The 5,386-nt window shown below is 33.8% G+C and overlaps 1 pseudogene; it reads left to right on the plus strand.

Moving 5' to 3' along the window:
• Window positions 1-607: 607 nt before the first annotated feature.
• Window positions 608-1,533, plus strand: LOC140437167 (DNA repair protein RAD51 homolog 1 pseudogene; annotated as a pseudogene).
• The last annotated feature ends 3,853 nt before the right edge of the window (window positions 1,534-5,386 follow it).

The raw sequence follows: 5,386 nt of genomic DNA on the forward strand, positions 1-5,386 counted from the left end.
AATTTAATGTATTTCTTTATCGATTGTAATGTTACTGTATATTCTTGTAGTGTAATGTAATAAAAAATTGTACCTGTGTCAGTGACCTACGCTGTAGAACCACGTAAAGCTAAATAAAAAAAAAATAACGAAGCTTTCGCAAACTATTTAAAAAAAACTAATAGCAATATTATTTGATATAACCAAAGCTTATTTGATATAACCAAAGCTTTGGATACACGCTTGGATTTTATAAGAGAATATTGTTATTGGCAGGAACAAGTTGGCTAAAAGGTTTGTATAATAGAATAAATATGAAAGAGGGTCAAATGCCAGACGAATAGAAAAGCAGTTTATTAGTACTTGTTTATAAAAACAAAGGAGATATACAACAATACACAAACTGCAGGGACATAAAACCATTTAGTCACGCCCTTTAAATATTGGTAATTGATAGACCGGTAGGTGCAGAAATTAACATATCCTAATTACTATTTAAATGAGAATAAGCCAAAATTAAAGGTTAAATTACGTTTATTGACGTTTCAATTTCCACTTCGGAAATTGTTCTCAAAATACAAACATTAGTAAATTAAACAAATTTTTGTTTTATTTTATATATTTTGTTTGTTATTAATTTTATTGCCCAATTTGACAATGAGTGTAAGTGCAGAATCAACTGCTTTAAAGGCTACGCAAGAAGAGCAAGAAGTGGATGATTTTGGTCCACAACCAATAACAAAATTAGAAGGCAATGGAATTAACTCTGGAGACATTAAGAAGCTCATTGAAGCAGGCTACCATACTATCGAATCAGTTGCATTTGCACCTAAAAAATACCTCCTCTATTCATTATGGGTGTTTCAGAGCAAAAAGCAGATAAAATTCTAACAGAAGCAGCTAAATTAGTACCAATGGGCTTTACTACTGCTACAGAATTTCATCAAAAGAGATCTGAGATCATACAATTAACTACTGGTTCCAAAGAGCTAGACAAGTTGTTGGGTGGTGGCATTGAAACAGAATCTATTACAGAGATTTTTGGTGAATTTTGTACAGGAAAAACACAATTGTGCCATACTTTAGGTGTTAGAATGTTAGGTGTTACGTCTTTTAGCTGTAGCTGAACGATATCAAATGACTGGACAAGATGTTTTAGATAATGTGGCATATGCTAGAGCTTATAATACAGATCACCAAACAAGTTTAGTTATACAAGCATCTGCTATGATGGCAGAATCTAGATATGCCTTATTAATTGTAGATAGTGCAATGGCACTTTATAGAACTGATTATTCAGAAAGGGGACAATTGTCAACCCGACAAATGCATTTAGCACGGTTTTTAAGGATGTTGTTCCGTTTAGCTGATGAGTTCGGAGTAGCAGTAGTCATAACAAATCAAGTTGTCGCCCAAGTAGATGGAGCTGCGATGTTGAATGCTGATCCAAAAAAGCCCATCGGCGGTAACATAATGGCTCAAGCTTCCATGACAGGATTGTATCTAAGAAAAGGTAAAAGAAAAAAGTTTAATTTACTAATGTTTGTGTTTTGAGAACGATTTCCGAAGTGGAAATTGAAACGTCAATAAACGTAATTTAACCTTTAATTGTGACTTATTCCCATTTAAATAGTAATTACTTTAAAATGCCACAAGAAAATAGCTTCAGATCAATATATCCTATAATTAATTTGGATTTGTGCAAGGCAGATAAACAACTAATGCAGTTTTCATTACAAGGAAACTGATTTTTGTTCCAACCGTGTGAAATACCTGAAATACCACAAGAAAAATTAAATGCTAGGAAAAGTAGGACATTTAATTAATAAAAGATGTGACAATTAAATACTGTCCTCTGACCTCTATAACTATCAAATAGAAATATCGATAAAACTGTTAAATTTTTTGAATAGACAATGGACAAAAAATGGGAATAACTATAATATAAAGAAAATAAAGAAAATAATAAGCAATTGACAAAAGAAATAAAACACATTCTCAAGAGAAAAGAACGAGATTATTGGGAAACCAAACTTCATAGCATAAAATATTATTTCATAAATCAAATATGAAACTTTTGTCAAAAATATACCTCTGAGAATATATGTATGAGCTGGCAAGAATCAGCAAAATCATTAGTTATAAGCCGCACATTGAGTCCCAAAAGTTCATCGTACCCAATTGGCATTTTTCCAGTGGCTATTAATTCTATCCCAATAAAAATTAAAAATACGGTCGTAATATTGGAAACTACATGGGCACTCTTGTTTGCCTGGGATTTTACTTCACAGAGCAAAAATCTCGATTCTGGGTAATTAGGAAAACACCCTTATATAACAATTGGACGTGTCACACAACCTTGGGTTTTTTTATTTTATAGGAAAGTATATTCCATATCGGCGGTAGATTCTGCGAACAATTTTATATTTCCACTATAAGGCAGTATTCAACTTGTTTTTATATAACAAACATGAAAAACAAAAAATCAAATAAATATTTTCATGTCAGATTGAATAGTGAGGTCGCTTGTTGCTTACACGTATAATGCTGTTCAAATTTATCGATAAACTTAGCATATTTAAATATTCATAAACCAGATGTATACTTTCAATCTTACAGATCCTACAATCTTGTGCCAAGACACAAAATTATCTTAAATACTTGCATCTATAAAATATCCCCGCCATTGTCTAGAACGCCTCCTTTTATAAACACTTCCCTCTGTAAATTTCTTAAGCAACGAACAAATAATATCATTTTTCGACAAGCTTTTAAAGATATTATGAATATATCCCACTATGATAAAGTGCTTTATTCCGATGCATCCCCAAAAGCAAATGGAATTGGCTGTTCTGTCACTACACTTGATACAATATTAGGACAATACCAAATATCCAACGAATGTGGCGTGTTTTCAGGAGAACTCTTCAGTATTTCAAAAGCTCTCGAGTTCCCTTTTGACAATAATCAAAGTGTAGCTTTGTGCACCGATTTCATATCCGCAATTTATTCATTAGAAAATATATTCAATCAATATCACCTAGTGCAAAACATACTAGAATCGATCCATCTTCACACTTCCCGATGGACTTAATAACAATAATATGGGTGCCTTTAAAAAAGAAGCATATACATCTAATTTATCCATCAAAAGGAATATCCAAGGCAAGTGGTAGGAGCTTTGGATAACCAAAGAGAGAAATTTCAGAGAAATACAACCTAATGTTAACAGATATTTATCTCTAGATCCTTGAGCATTAAAGAGAAGATATCAATACGATGACTGAAGATAGGACACACACGTTTGACACACGGTATGTCCTCTACAGACTAACAGTTATGCTCCCACTAAAACGATATTCCTATTACCGTCAAGCACAGACTCACAGTATGTTAACACTACCAGGTCACTCGCACTGCTAACAATATAACCCACAGTTTAAAAGAATTTCTGAACTGTTCAAGCCAACTCAAGAGCCTAATAGACTTCTTAAAAACTATACAGTTGTTTAACAACACATAATTTACATAATATTGTTATTCTTTACTATTGTAAACTCTGTATCATGACTCTGTAGTTACTATTGTTAACCTTTGCTCCCGTGTCAATGACAAAGGTGTCGATATACGTTAATTCGAAATAAAAAAAATATTCGTTTATGCCCAACCTTGGGAGCAAAGGGGAATTATATATAACCTCATTTAATAAGTCCAATACAGAATAAGAGATTACTGTAAAATACATCATAATATACGATGTACGATGGAGAAGATGACAAAGATGGGAATGGAACCAATACGAATTGATAGTAGGAGACTAGCACCATTAACACAAAATTTAAGAAAAACAGGTATCAGACTACCAGGAAAACAGATGAGATAGCAGGAGGTCAACGTCACGAGCGTGACTATAACGCCAAGATCGAACAAGAGCAGTCTATGGGCTACTACAAACAGAACAATCATACCTTAATAATTAGGCACCAATGGATATATCACATGGACATAATATATGGAACCTAAAACCTTGTCTACCTAGATTTTAGATTCACTAAATTATTTATTCTTATGTTTGCCGTACTTTTTATTTAGCATATATTGTTACTTCTTTTGTTACTAATTGAATTTTGTAATGGCCACGATTTCGTCATATCCAATACGTGGTATCAACTCCCACCAAGAAGATTTTATACATGGCGAGCACCAGGAGATCGTCCAGGTCATATGATACGAAATCAAATTGATTGCATCTTGATAAACAAAATATTCTGCAACTATATAAAAAGAGTGGCCGCTTACCCTGGTGCGGAAATTTCGTCTGATCACAACCCCCAATCGCGAATGTAAGGCTTCGATTGGCAAAGGTTAAAAAGCCATCTAATACAAAATACATAAACACTAGAGAATTAATGAGAGATGAAGAGCTTAGATCTACATACAGTAAACACATCAACGAGAACTTGAGAAACATACAAGGAAATTGTATAGAGGAAACCTGTGAGAAAATTAAAATAGCTATAATCGAGGTTGATGAAGTAGTCGCAAGTAAAATAAAAAGAAATCACAAAAACGAGTGGATGACGGAAGGGATACTTGATCTAATGGAGCAACGTAGACAGTACAAAATACATCAGAATCAACAGGAATACAAGGAAATCAAACGTACGATAAGGGCAAAAATTAACAACGCAAAGGAAAGCTGGATGAAAGAACATTGTGAAGAATTGAAATCACTACAAGAAAAGGGAGACAGCTTTGGACTACATAAAAAGGTCAAAGAAATTTCAAGTATATAAAAGAAACACCATGAGACTCGCCTGAAGAATGATCAAGGAAACTATGTTTATATCCAGGAAGAACTAGCTAAAATCTCTTTGCGAATAATAGACCGAATCTGCCAACTACTAACTTACCCACGGAAAATTTATCCGGCCCTCCCATTATTCGCGCTATGGTGGAGTACGCTATAATAGTAGAAAAACTAGGCAAGGCCCCTGGATCGGATGGAATTACTGCGGAAGCTATAAAACTGTTGGAAGATGATAACACCGACATGCTCGTAACAATTTCAATGCCATATATAACACAGGCCACATTCCAACAGATTGGCTTTATTCAACCTTTATAATGACCCCTAAATCACAAATAGCAACAAAATGCAAAGACCAAAGACTGATAAGTTTAATGAGCCATTTGTTTAAGGTGTTTCTTCGCATCCTTCATAAAATGTTCAGAAAGCTGGAAGATCTAAGCGGTGAGACACAATTTGGTTTCAAGAGCGAAGTAGCTTTCTGCTTGAATACGCTTGTACAAAACTGCATGGATCAACGAAAGGATATAGTCATAACATTCCTTGATTATGAAAAAACGTTTGACACCGTAAAATATGACGCAATGATAAAAATAC

This window comes from Diabrotica undecimpunctata, chromosome 1 (assembly GCF_040954645.1).
Source record: "Diabrotica undecimpunctata isolate CICGRU chromosome 1, icDiaUnde3, whole genome shotgun sequence".
Classification (NCBI taxonomy): Eukaryota; Metazoa; Arthropoda; class Insecta; order Coleoptera; family Chrysomelidae; genus Diabrotica; species Diabrotica undecimpunctata.